General features: G+C 40.0%; 1 pseudogene; it reads left to right on the top strand.

Moving 5' to 3' along the window:
- The first annotated feature begins 4,178 nt into the window (after nt 1-4,178).
- On the top strand, nt 4,179-5,017 carry LOC130156948 (cytochrome b-like; annotated as a pseudogene).
- The last annotated feature ends 9,646 nt before the right edge of the window (nt 5,018-14,663 follow it).

The raw sequence follows: 14,663 nt of genomic DNA, 5'->3' as shown, positions 1-14,663 counted from the left end.
CTCTCCTAGTATATTAATTACAATTGACTTCCAATCTCCAAAATCTGGTATAACCCTAGAGGAGAGCAATAAACATAATCATCTTTATACTCACCCTATCTCTCACCCTAAGCATCATCCTAATCACCCTGAATTTTTGACTCGCCCAAATAACCCCAGACTCAGAAAAACTATCCCTGTATGAATGTGGCTTTGACCACCTAGGATCAGCTTGACTGCCATTCTCCATCCGATTCTTCCTTAGTAGCAATCCTATTCCTTCTATTTGACCTAGAAATCACACTTCTTCTCCCCCTTCATGGGCCACTCAACTACAATCCCCCACCACCACTCTAACCTGAGCCCTCACAATCATTCTTCTACTCACACTAGGACTAATCTATGAATGACTACAAGGAGGCCTAGAATGAGCAGGATAAACAGAAAGTTAGTCTAACTGAGACAGTTGATTTTGACTCAACAGATCTTAGTCCTAACCTGTGACTTTCTCTATGCCACTTCTTCATCATCACTTCTACTCAGCCTTTACCCTAAGTAGCCTATGACTAGCTTTCCACTGCACTCACCTAATTTCTGCCCTACTATGTTTAGAAAGCGTAATACTATCCATATACATTGCCCTCTCAACTCTACCTATTCAAAACCAAACAACATCATTCACCCTCATACATTATATCATAACGTTCACCCTCATACTGACATTTTCAGCCTGCGAAGCTGGCACAGGCCTAGCAGCACTAGTAGCCTCAACATGTACTCATGGCTCTGACCACCTACACAACCTAAACCTCCTACAACCCTCCTACTACTCCCAACGGCCCTCCTATCTCCAACAAAATCCTTATGAATCAATACCATAACCCACAGACTCTTAATCGCCCTCCTCAGCTTACAGTGACTCCTCGCAACCTACTACCCCAACAAAGCCCTAACCCAATGAACAGGCATTGACCAAATTTCCTCCCCTCTCCTTGCTCTTACTTGCTGACTCCTGCCCCTTATAATCTTAGCCTCTCAAAATCATCTACAACATGAACCCACCTCATGAAAATGAATTTTCACTCACCCTAATCATCTCTCAACGTTTCAACATCCTAGCATTTTCAGCCACAGAACTAATACTGTTCTACTCCTCATTTGAAGCAACCTTAATTCCAACTCTGATCCTAATCACCCGCTGAGGAAACCAACCAGAATGCCTAAGCGCAGGCATTTACTTACTTTTCTACACCCTTATCAGCTCCCTACCACTACTAGTCGCAATCCTAAGCCTGCACTTACAAGCCGGCACCCTTCACCTCATGATAATAAAGATAAATCACCTCACCCTGACCCACTCCTGAATGGGCCTCCTATCAACCATAGCCCTATTAATAGCCCTCATGGTGAAAGCACTCCTGTACAGCCTCCATCTATGACTCCCCAAAGCCCATGCAGAGGCTCCAATCGCAGGCTCTATATTATTTGCAGCTCTCCTCCTCAAACTAGGAGGATACGGCATTATATGAGTAACCCTCCTAATAAACCCCCTCCTAAACCACCTTTACTACCCATTTATTGCCCTAGCACTATGAGCATTAATAACCAGCTCAATCTGCTTACAAGTCGACCTAAAATCACTCATTGCCTGCTCATCTGTAAGCCACATAGGCTTTGTCATCGCAGCTAGCATAATCCAAACCTCCTGATCATTTTCAAGAGCAATAATCCTCATAATCTCCCATGGCCTAACCTCCTCCATACTATTCTGCTAAGCCAACACCAACTACGAATGCATACACAGCCGCATCCTCCTACTAATACGAGGCCCACAACCCCTTTTACCTTTAATAGCAACCTGACGATTAACAGCCAACCTCACAAACATAGCACTACTCCCAACCACAAACCTAACAGCAGAGTTAACTATCATAATTGCACTATTCAATTGATCCACCCCAACAATCCTTGTCATCGGAACAGCAACCCTACTAACCGCCTCATACTCCCTATTCCTTCTTCTCAGAACCCAACAAGGAACCACCCCCAACCATATCACCACCCTCCAAAATTCAAGTACGCAGGAACAACTCTCAAAAACCTTCCACATTCTCCCCTTACTCCTCCTTATCTTAAATCCAAGCCTAATCTCTGGAATGCCCTAATACAAGCATAGTTTAAACCCAAACAGTAGACTGCGATCCTAGGAATAGAAGTTAAACCCTTCTTGCTTGCCAAGGGGAGGTTCAACCAACAAGAACTGCTAATTCTTGCAGCTGAGTCTAAAATCTCAGCCCCCTTGATTTTAAAGGATAACAGTAATCCATTGGTTTTAGGAGCCACCCACCTTGGCACAAATCCAAGTAAAAGCAAGGGAGACCTCACTACTCCTCAATACCTCCAATACTCCTCACTTTCACAACCATTTTCACCCCTATAATCCTACCTCTCCTAACAAAGAACCTTAAAAACTCCCCAACCACCACCACCCGTGCCGTTAAAGCACGTTAAAAATTCCTAATTAGCCTTGTACCAATGACACTCTTCATATACCCAAACATAGAAAGCATTACCTCATGCTGAGAATGAAAATTCACCACAAACTTTAAAATTCCAATCAGCCTCAAAATAGACCAATACTCAATAATTTTCTTCCCCATTGCACTATTTGTAACCTGATCTATCATACAATTCGCAACATGATACATAGCCTCAGAACTGAACATTACAAAATTCTTCTCCTACCTCTCTACATTTTTGACTGCCATATTAACCCTAACCATCGCCAACTATATATTCCTATTATTTATCAGCTGAGAAGGAGTAGAAATTAGATCCTTTCTCCTAATCGGCTGATGACACGGCTGAGCAGAAGCCAATACCGCTGCCCTTCAAGCCGTACTCTATAACCGAGTCAGAGACATTGGCCTCATCCTAAGCATAGCATGAAGTGCATCCACCCTAAACACCTGAGAATTTCAACAAGCCTTCTCTCCCACATGCACCCCAACACTTCCACTACTACGCCTAACCCTAGCAGCCACAGGAAAATCAGCCCAATTCAGACTACACCCCTGACTCCCAGCAGTCATAGAAGGCCCCACTCCTGTCTCTGCCCTACTACACTCCATAGTAGTAGCGGAATTTTCCTTCTTATTCATACCCACCCAATATTCTCCAATAACCAAACTGCCCTAACCCTATGCCTATGTCTAGGGGCACTATCCACACTATTTGCTGCCACATGCTCCCTAACCCCAAATGACATTAAAAAAAATTATCGCCTTCTCTACATCCAGCCAATTAGGACTAATAATAGTCGCCATTGGACTAAACCTACCCCAACTAGCCACCCCCCACATCTCAATACATGCATTCTTTAAAGCTATATTATTCCTCTGTTCAGGCTCAATCACCCACAACCTAAATGGAGAGCAAGACATTCGAAAGATAGGCGGCCTACAAAAAATACTCCCAACAACCACATCCTGCCTAACCATTGGCAACCTAGCACTAATAGGGACTCCATTCCTAGCAGGAGGCTACTCAAAAGACCTCATTATTGAAAACCTAAATGCTTCCTACGTAAACACATGAGCACTAACCCTGACACTTCTAGCTACAGCCTTTACGGCAACCTACAGCCTCTGCATAACCACCCTTGTCCAAACAGGATTTACTGGAATTCCCCCAACAACACCAAATAATGAAAACAACCCAACAATCACCACCCCTATCCTTCGTCTAGCCTTAGGCACCATTATATCCGGCCTACTCATCACATCCTGCATTGTCCCCACAAAAACCCCAACAATAACTATACCAACCCTTACAAAAAATGCAGCCATCCTAGTCACAATCCTAGGCATCATTCTAGCACTTGAACTCTCAAACATAGCACATACCTTAACTTACCCCAAACCAAACACCTACTCAAATTTCTCCCTTAACCTAGGATACTTCAATCTACTAACACACTGTCCTAACTCCACAAACCTGCTAAACAGCGGACAAAAATTCACCCTTCACCTAATTGACCTCTACTGATATAAAAAAATGGGCCCCGAAGGACTTGCCGACCTACAACGCGTAGCCACAAAAACCTCAACAACTCTACACACCAGACTAATCAAAACATACCTGGGATCCTTCGCCCTATCAACCCTCATCATCCTATTAACACTCTAAAAGAAAAACTAATGGCCTCCAATATCCGAAAGTTGCACCCCTTACTAAAAATAATAATTTCGTAATCGACCTCCCCACCCCCTCCAACAGCTCTGCCTGATGGAATTTTGGATCCCTGCTAGGAATCTGCTTGGCCACTCAAATCCTAACAGGCCTATTACTAGCTATACACTACACTGCAGACACATCCTTAGCCTTCTCATCCATTGCCCACAGATGCCGAAACATACAATACGGCTGACTGATCCACAACCTACACACCAATGGAGCCTCACTCTTTTTCATCTGCATCTACCTACACATCGGACGAAGCATCTATTACAGCTTCTACCTGTATAAAGAAACCTGAAACACAAGCATCATCCTTCTACTTACCCTAATAGCAACAGCCTTCATAGGCTATGTCCTACCCTGAGGACAAATATCATTCTGAGGGGCCACAGTCATCACCAACCTATCCTCAGCCATCCCCTTACATCAGCCAAACCCTTGTCGAATGGGCCTGAGGAGGCTTTTCAGTAGACAACCCAACACTAACCTGATTCTTTGCCCTACACTTCCTCCTACCATTCCTAATCGCAGGGTTTACCATAATCCATCTTACCTTCCTCCATGAATCAGGCTCAAATAACCCCCTAGGAATTACATCAAACTGTGACAAAATCCCATTCCACCCCTACTTCTCAAAAGACATTCTAGGATTTATGCTCATATACCTTCCCCCAATAACCCTAGCTTTATGTTACTAGCTTCAAGACCATTCTTTCCCCCTACACCCCTAGCACAACTTGCTCTTTTGCACCTCTGGTTCCTCTGTCAGGGCCATAACTTGTCTATTCCCTTAATCTTGCTCTTCAACAAGCCATCTGGTTTGCTATTTATCAACTGTTCAGTTCGTGATTGCGACATTTCACCTTTTTGGTGCCTTTGGTTCTCTTTTTTTTTGGGGAAATCCTCACAGGTTGCCCTTCTGGGTGCAATGGGTGAATACAATCTAGGTCTGAGCATCGCTGGGCTCCAGACGATTACTCACTTTCAAGGATTGTTGAATGAGACGGTTTGCGTATCCGGGGAATCAACCTTACACTGATGCACTTGCTATTCCATTCATTTTATGTTACCTCCACTTCACTGACGTATACCAATATATATCTGAATGCTTATTGGACATGCACTATTAACTCCTCTCATGTTCCTTTATCTTTCTAAGCAACACCAATAAATTCCTAACCATTCTACCAGCATACCATACCCACATTTTCACCATATCTTTCCATCATTTTTTTCCATTTCCAATTTCACATACTTGTGGCACTAAAATCACTTTAATAATAACACCCACCCCATCATCCACTTTTTGTATTGAATTCTTCCCAAAATTATTCCTTTCCCCCTACCTCCACCTCAGAAAAAGAGGGCTCAAACCTCCATCACCAACTCCCAAAGCTGGCATTTTTTATTAATGGAAACTGAAACTTTCCACCCAAAACCTAAACTGCCCAGATCGCCCCACAAGATAGCCCCCATACAAGCTCCAACACTACAAAGCAAGCAACAACCCCCAACCTGCAACCAAAAACAACCCAACCACACATAAATAAAACATAGTCACCCCACTAAAATCCAAGCAAACAGAAAACACATCTCCACTGTCAACAGTATTCACCCCAAACCCCCAACAACCAATACCACCACCACCAACTACAATCCCCATAATTAACACCAAAACAAACCCCACACCATACCCTGCCATACGCCAAACCCCTCAAGCCTCAGGAAAAGGATCTGCCACCCACCAGTGCTATGGAATAAACAAAACCCACCAACATCCCCCCCCCAAATAAACCAAAAACAACATCAATGAGATAAAAGAAACCCCTGAACTCATCAACCACCCACACCCAGCAACAGACCCTAACACTAACCCAACAACCCCATAATAAGGAGATGGATTAGATGCAACCACCAATGCCCCCAAAACAAAACACACCCCTAAAAAACCCACAAAATAAGTCATGAGTATTCTCGCCTGGCATCTATCCAGGACCTACAGCAGGGGTCCTCAAACTTTTTAAACAGGGGGCCGGCACATGGATGAAGTGGCAGGCAGTCATCTGCGGCTGTTTGGTTCCCCCCCCCCAACCCCTGGCGGGGGGAGGGCAGGGGGAGGTCTGTAAATACTGGGGGCCGGATTGAGAACCCTGAGGGGCTGTATCTGGCCCGCAGGCGTAGTTTGAGGACCCCTGACCTACAGCTTGAAAAACTGTTGTTGTACAATTCAACCACGAGAACCTAACACACAGACCCTACCAATAACAACCACCCCAAGTATAACTCAATCAACGTGAACATTACACAGCCCCCAACAACCTTCATAAAAACACTAAATGAAACAACCCACATGCTCACACATACCCCCCCATCCACACTTCTCAACAACTACACCACCACACCTTATACATCTTCACCACAAACCCCATCAAACACCCCAACACTGAAGTCACATTAACTAAACCACACTCCTACTCCCAAATAAAAAGTTTCCCCCACATGTAAAAAGTGTTTTTTGTAGCCCACAAGTGAAACAAAATGACTTTAACTGTGTTTCTTTCCTCTATTAGGAAAGTGCTAATATACTTCATAGTGCACACTTAGAGGCTGAATGTTCATGAACTAGTCTGCACCTATTAATGTCAGAATACACAATCCCTTCCAATTTCTGCTAATAAATAATAGTCATGTTATGTTAAGTCCCCATTGCAACATATGTGTGAGTGACTGATGTTCTACCTGCTCAGGTGATTAATCATGTTTGTTTCTGTTCTTGTATTTAAGGAGAAGCATTGCTCAGAAAACATCTGTTGGGTTTTTTTATGTGTGTTTTTACGAGAATATTTTGCCCGTGTTGTTTTCTCTTTCTAAAACTGAAAGACAAGATTTTCACAAACTTGGAGCTCAAACTGACTTTGATTTTTAGCCTTTCTGAAACTCAGGAGAGAGACCATGCAAACAAATGTTTTTTAGCTGAGGTATCGGATGGGCAACCTTAATCATAGCAAATTTAGCTTTGCAGGATGAGTGAAAATGTTGTCAATAGCTTCCAGCTGCTTGGTTGGGGCTGTTTTTGTTTTTTGTGGGTTTTTTCCCCTCCATGCTAACTAACCATGTCTAATCAGTCAACTAAGCAGTCTCTCTCTTACTCCCATTATTAATACTATAGTCACGTTTTAGAGTAATACTTTAACAAAGTCTAATTCTGCTAGTATTTTCTTCAGCTTGGTGTCCTTGTTACAGTTCTACATCATTGAAGTACTTCAGTCTTACAATATATACAGTGCCCATACATCATCAGAGTGAGCTAGTGCTCTCATAACATACTGCATTAATACATCAACAAGCCTCACTGAGGCTCCTGTAATCTATTGGTGTAATATGCCGTAAGGTATATTTATAACTATAGGCTAGTCTATCTCTAAATTATGAATGTCAAAGAATTGGGATCATAGCAGGCAGATTTTGGGGATGGATTGATTTGAACGGTACTAGGGTTTTTTATTAGTGTTTTTTTTACTAGTCTTTCCAAGGAGCTGGGTATGTGTTAGGGCCAAGTCAGCAGCAGTCAGACATGGCTGGACCCAGCACCTGCATCACCTGCTAGGCATAGTGGTGAGACGGCTGTGCAGTGCAGTCCAGGTATTTTCATCATCCTGCATTTTTGCAGATCTGACTAAAGTTGGGGTCTGGATAGTTTCTGGCAGGTAATGGCAAGACACAGAAGAATATTCTTGTGATGGTACCTTTGGAGTTTCTTCTAAACCATAAACTAAAGCAGACACCAAACCAGTGGAATTTAAGTAGAGTTTTTACTTATAGTATGTCACAAAGTTAGTTAATTTTGCAGGAATATGTATTGGTGTTGTATATTTCTCTGCTGTAAGAGTTGAGATAGGAGAGGGATCACAACCAGTATTTATTAAAACACCTTTTTATTAACTGTTAATAGAATTAAGATACATACTTGTAGCAGATAACTGTTCAGGCAGCACACTCACTCACTCCTTCACACTTTACTTGCACCCACACATAAAAATCACTCATAACTACAAGGTTGCAGCAACAACTGTGAGCTGCTGCCTGAAGTGGAGGCTTATTCTGGCTTACCCACAAGACTCTGATGGGCTTAAGCCTCTCGGCATGTATGTGTCCTTGGCTAATGTTTTCTAGTTGCTATTTCTCCATCCACAGTCATAGGTACCAACAGAATCCATTCACACACACTTGCATGGACAGGGCTTTTATAGTTTTGGCTGAAACCTAGTCGTTATAGTAGCTGATGTCATGCTTTTTCTAAGAGCACTAAATTTGGTCTTGAAAGTTTTTCTCTTGGATTCTCAAACCTACAGTTTTCAGCTCTGTGTTGCTGAAACAGAGTGAACAGTCAGGAGCATGCGTGGGGAAGGGAGTGGGAAGTGTTGTGAAGAAATGTTTAGATTTCTGAATTGGATGCGTTATTTATTGAAGTTATGGTTTTACATATGAAGTTACTTTGTTGTATGTATTGATGTAATCTACAGTTTGTGGGCTGTTTATTGTGGTGTTGTGTTTTGCGGTTGGTGTTGTTTGTTTTTTTACTGTAATGTCCTTATTTCTTCAGGAAAATCTTTGGTCAGATTTCAGGTAAAAAGTGATTACAACTTTATGTACTTGACCCATGGATTTTATTGACTAACATGGAAGAAAGAGGGGGGCTTTTTTTTAAATGTGAAGTGGGGTATTCAGACTTCTGCACCCTAGTTTCATTTGAAAATGCAAAACTAAGAAAAATCTAATAAATTCTCCTCATACTGTCACATAAATAAGTTAATAAGAAATAGTATTTTTTCAGTTCAATACTTAATTTGAAAAATAGTGCTGCATGAATAAAAATACATAGCGATTCTGAGAGTATTGATCTGCTACTTTAGTGCTTTTGGTCATTCAGCCTCTAGTTTCATTTGTTTAATAGTAGAAAACAAGATTAAAATTACATGTTTTAACGTCACCCAGTATTAATGCATGAGGTAAATAACTGCACAAAAATATAATGTAAGTTGATTTTTATTGTGGCAATTGATAAAGAGGTGAGAGTCTAAGTGTGCGTAGGCATGAAACTGTTCTTTTTTATATATCTAATCAGGAATAAGAAACATCTTTATTTCAGGTGAAGGTAACAGTCCTGGGAGGAAGTATATCTTCTGAATATGAACACTGGATTTCTTGAGAATCCTTCAGACAATGTTAGCCCACCTTTATTGAGATATGCTGTATGTACATGGATTTTTAGAAAAAAGTATATTCTAGCTATGCTTTTTAAAGAACATGTACCAATGTTAGAAATTAAGGGTAAGTGAACTCTTCTAGTACTCACTGACTCATGAGAATATTCTAGATGAAGAAAAACAACAAGCTGCAGCTTAGATTTAATTTGATCCAGTAATGGCATCTGCAGGCAGAAGAGGAGACCACATACGATTCACCTCTGCAAATACAAGCTATTACTTTTGGACAGGAAATTTCTCATTCTTTTTTTACTCTAACATACTGCAATTAGATGAGGCCAGTTGCTTTTGGATATTATGGAACTCTTCTGATTTCATGGTGAGGTGGGATTTTGGGTATTTTTTTTTTAAGTTTTAGGACAGCATTTTAATTCCCTCCTTAGCTTTTGGTAGGATCTCAGATTTTTATGCATTTTTCCCAAGGAAGGGTGTTTTGCTTATTTTTTTTTTTAAAGTCCTAATATTTTATTTTTCTATATTAAAAAAGCCATCTTTTTTTCTGCTCTTTTTAGAACTTGGAATCAGTGTATATAACAAGATTTGTTTCCCTGCCCTCTTCTGTTTGTCCTTGTTGTTGTCTTGTTGTCTTAGTATATTTATACTCACAATAGTGTATGGTTTCTAGAATAGGAGATGGTGTATATAATCTCATCAACATCCACGTAATTTGATTTTTGCAGTGAAAACAAGGACAAAATTTGAGAAAGAGTTCTCCTGAGATAATGTTTCATCAACAGCAAGCACCATAAACAATATAAAAAAAAATTCAGGTATCTTTATCTGAGTTAATTTTTAAATACCTCAATTAAAGTAAGTCCAAGTAAATTGTAATCACAAAGACTTATGAGGAGTTGAGGGAAAGGAAGGAAAGTATCAGAAAAAATTATGGCAGTCATCTGTAATTAAAAAACCAAACCAATACCCACAAACAAACAACCACACCTACACCCCCCCCCATTCATATGGAGTTAAACTATACTTGATGTCTTTAGTTCAGATTCCTTAAACCTACTGCAAGCATTACTTCATTAATTTTTACATAACTCTGGTAGCTTAATACTTCATTGGCTATTGTCTGAATAATTCAATTATTTTCTTATATAGGTATGTATAGTATAGAGACAAACTTCAAAGGTTAAAAAAGCCCAGACATTAACCATGACTGCTTTATGTTATTTAAAATATTTTAAAGCCTGGATTTGTTCAACCGTTATTTGTAGTGATATAAATAAATGTCAAACTACAAGTTGAAGTGCATTGTAACTGGTATGACACTGGTCTCACAGCCTACCCAACTACTTGTATTATGTATTTGTATAAACCCCAAGCTATATTAAGATGATATGTATGTTAATTAAGGTAGAAAACGCTTTTCTACCTCTCCCCCTAGTGTGCAAGCAACGGTATTGATAGATACTGTTCATGGAACAATGAGAAGCTATGTTACTTGCTGATACGTTTCTACAAAATCGTGCACTCAGACATGAAGGGAGGTATATATGTAGCTAGCTAGATATGCATATACCTGTGTAAGCATAGAAGGCACATTTACAAAATAGTAATGGTGCAAGAACCAGTCATTGATATGTAGTAAAACTTATTTCCCAAAAACTGAAGAGTAATTTTTACTAGTTTGAACTCCCAAAAAGAAACAGGATGGCTAATGTTCTGTACATCTTTGCCGTAGTGATAAGTTTCTTATATCTTTGTATTGTCTGGTTGTGTCGGTGAGTTTGGCTGCCTTCTAAGGGTTTGTTCAGGCCTTGGTATTGAGGTTTTAGAGAGTCTTTTGCGTTTTTACTTTCAGCATGTGCATTCATTCATGTGAACACTTCTCCAGTTTTCTGTCAAAGTCTGCTGCTCTTTATTTCGACCATATATTTCTTACTCACCCCTGGTTCTGGGGAACCTGTTGTGCCCTATGTAGACTGTGAATTATGTGTACTAGAACAACCTGGGTTTGTAACTGCTGCGGTGGAAGTCTGAACCTCTGCTACGACTAGGTGCCGCTGCAGTAGCTTTTATCATGGTGTGCTGCATCGAGTTTATTGGTGGCTGGGGGGAATCTGAGTGTGCTTCTCTGCAACAAAATACTCACGCTGGCATTCTTCAGGCATTTAACATCTCAAAATGCAGATGGAGTTCAGATTTTTATTAAAATATAAAACTAATGATACAACATTTTTAAGAATTATGCTTTTCAGTATTTTTCATAGAATGGTTTGTGTTGGAAGGGACCTCTAAAATGCATCTAGTCCAATCCCCCCTGGAGTGAACAAGGTATGCAGAGCCCCGCCCAGCCTGACCTTGAAAGTTATTCTTCCAGGGGCAGAGCATCTACTACCTCTCTGGGCAACCTGTGCCAGTGTTTCACCACCTTCATCTTAAAAAAAACAAAAACAAAACAAAACAAAACAAAACCAACAACAACAAAAAAACCCCACCCAAAACTAAACAAACCAAAAAAAAAAAAAAACAAACCCAAAAACCAAAACCGAGTAAAGTTCAAAAGTAAATTGCCCTGTAGGTGTCCTAAATGCTTTCTAAAAGAATGCATGACCACAAGGCACTTTGCAAAGTCAGATGGCTGTGTGAAAAGAAAGAAACAAATGCTGCTTTTGAACTCCCGAGACACCTAGAACAGTAGATAGCAACGTTGATAAACAGGACTCAGTTTGCTGGTCTTCTGCCTTACCCCTCCCCTCTTCCCTTACAAGGAAATTCTTTCAGTTCTGCTTCTTACCTCTAAAATACCAAACTATGCTCTTAAAATAATTTTAAAATTTGATTAATGAAAGTAAAATCAGAAAAGCTTACATCAGTATTAGCTTAGCTGGCCTTCAGTTGTTGTTTGGTTATGACCAGTAATATGCAAGTTTTCTCTCACAAACTTGGCTCTCATCTACATACTCGGTCATCTATGAGATGATTAAGTTAAGTGTGTATATAGTGTGTATATAAACTTTGAAGTTATGCTTACCCTGCACCAAGCATGTAACACAGTCTGAAAGGAAGTATGCAAAGGTGTTCGTTCCTTCACAGTCCGCCTCATGCTGTGCAGCGCTGTGTTAGTTGTTCTGATTTCACTGGTTATGGGGAGAGGGGATCCAGGCTCCTACGTAAACATGCCTACAAAGTGCTATTCGGTAGCACTGTGAGGTTTGTGGTGTGTAACAAACAAGTGATAAGCAATGGGCTAATGCAATGAGGGTATGAGATAATTTTTTTCCTGTTTGCAAAAAAATTTTGTAAATATGTCTCTAAACGCTCACCTTAGACATCTGTAGCGAACACTGCAAGACTGAATCCATGCCGTTTCCACGGCTGCTGCTGTCATGTTGGGAGTTACTCTAGCTTCATGTGACCTGGTGGATCCACAGAGTGTTCCAGACATAGCTTTTGTTCAATTGTGGACCCTTAAAATACTCCAGCAGCAAGAGCCTTTGCTGGTATTCTGTGTTGGCGTGCTGCCATGTACCATGGCTACCTCGGGAGATAGTGGGGGTACTTCCCTGCTTAGTTCTACCATAAAATTAAATAAAATCTCCCACTGCCAGGGTTGGAGTAGATCTCTATCCAAAGCCATTTGTCACTTATTAACGCTTCTTTTATTATTTTCTTAGCTGTTTTAATTCTGCCATTTGCCAGCACAGTCCCTACACAGCCTTCTCAGAAAAATATAGATAATGACAAAAACTTCTGGATTTAGTTTTGAATTTTTTTCTTATTTTAGAAAAGTTCTACTGTCCATACCATGTCCTTCCTGAAAAGAGTAGTTTCAAGAAGATGGATATTTGATTTTTTGGATTAAATATTTGATTTTAACTAAATAAAAGATTTGATTTGTTTTCTTCCCCCTCTGGTAAGGTGAAGAAAAGCTTGGTCAAATATAAAGCCATTTATTAGAAGACTATTTACTAGAAAATTGTATCAGTTTGTACGCCACGTTGCAATTTACTTCAGCAGTTCATGGTGTTCCTATTGGAGCCGCTAGATGGCGGTGTTTCCCCAGGCTACGCCAGCCCGGCTCTTCGGCAGAACTTCCAACTGGGCATGGAGCGAGTCACACCGTGTTCGTACAAAATTTGTTTCTATAGAAGAAATCTGTTTGTCTGGGGGTTTGTGCAGTTCATAGAATAACTTTTCTGTTATATATTCCCTTACACAATTATATGACAGTAGCAGTGAAGATAGCTGTTATATGCAAAAATATGTACTATCCTAGTGTTATTTTTCACATTGTTAGCTTAGAATTTTCAGTGTATTTAAGTTGCTATTAAGGAAAAAGATGTTATTTTTCTTGTGCAAAATACAGTTCAATAACATTTTCATCAATATCACAAATATTTCTAAAATAGTGGGCCTAACTATATAAACAATATCAAGGAGATCTCCTGTGATGTTCACATGAATAGCACAGTAAAAAATAATTTTATTGCTCAGCTTTACACTTTCCGGTATTAAATCTAGGAGATATAATGGCCCAGTGAAGCAAATCTTATGCCTGTTTAATTCTTCAGATACTTCTAATCACCAAAATTCTTATGAATAAAGTTATGTTTTGTTGCGCAGGGGCTTGTATGGCTCCTTATAGCTCCTTGTCTCTCCCACAAGTACGCAGTGGGGATGAAATTCAGAATGGAACCTGGAAATTCTGGCATTTCATGTTATAACTGGTAGGTAGAGAAATAAGTTAGTCTTTTGTTTAATGTGTTAACTTTGTGAATAGAAGCCGTTGCAGATGTGTTCTAATGCTGAAACTGTTTATTAAGGTTCATATTTGCACTGAAAAAAGAGAAATATTAGGAAAACTTGTTAATATCTTCAGAGAAGCTCCATACTCCATTATTTAGGAACTTTTTTGTTATATATAATCTCTAACATAATATCTGGTGTTTGTTAGCATGCCTTATATTATAATTTCAAGATGTATCCAAACGTCTAAGATCCAAGATAAATTATACGTGTCTTTCTCTAGCCTTGGCTATGCTTCTTATGAAAGTGAGGTTGTAAATCAGATCACAGGGATTTTTCTTTTTTGAGAAATTCCTTGTTTAATGAGCAGTCTGCATTTACTCACAATCCCACCCCTCCAATAAAAGCATAAAAATGTGCATGAAACAATGCAACTTGTCAATTATTGTGCTTAAAAAACCTCAAACCACAGGTTTAGAAACT

The sequence above is a fragment of the Falco biarmicus genome, chromosome 11 (assembly GCF_023638135.1).
Source record: "Falco biarmicus isolate bFalBia1 chromosome 11, bFalBia1.pri, whole genome shotgun sequence".
Taxonomy (NCBI): domain Eukaryota; kingdom Metazoa; phylum Chordata; class Aves; order Falconiformes; family Falconidae; genus Falco; species Falco biarmicus.
The sequence above is the reverse complement of the archived record's forward strand: the minus strand, read 5'-3'. Positions and strand labels throughout refer to the sequence as shown.